Here is a 348-nt window from a genome sequence, read left to right on the forward strand (position 1 = left end):
GTGGTGAACACGCAAACTGACACACGGTGAACACGTAAACTAACACGCAGTGAACACGCAAACTAACACGCAGTGAACACGCAACCTAACATGCGGTGAACATGAAAACTAACACGCGGTGAACACACAAAATAACACGCGGTGAACATGTGGTAAACACTCAAACTAACACGTGGTGAACACGCAAACTAAAATGCGATGAACACAAACTAACACAAACGAACACGCGACGAACACAAACTATCACGCTACGAACACAAACTAACACACTACAAACACAAACTAACACAAACTAACACGAGTGAACACGCAAACTAACACGCGTGAACATGCAAACTAACACGCGGT

General features: G+C 44.3%; 1 protein-coding gene across 1 annotated transcript in view; it reads left to right on the forward strand.

Moving 5' to 3' along the window:
- The window catches only part of angel2 (angel homolog 2 (Drosophila)), an 11396-nt gene that overhangs the window by 10203 nt on the left and 845 nt on the right, over positions 1-348 (forward strand). The gene's annotated exons all lie outside the window — the stretch shown is intronic.

The sequence above is a fragment of the Nematolebias whitei genome, chromosome 12 (assembly GCF_014905685.2).
Source record: "Nematolebias whitei isolate Nwh7 chromosome 12, NemWhi1, whole genome shotgun sequence".
Lineage (NCBI taxonomy): Eukaryota > Metazoa > Chordata > Actinopteri > Cyprinodontiformes > Rivulidae > Nematolebias > Nematolebias whitei.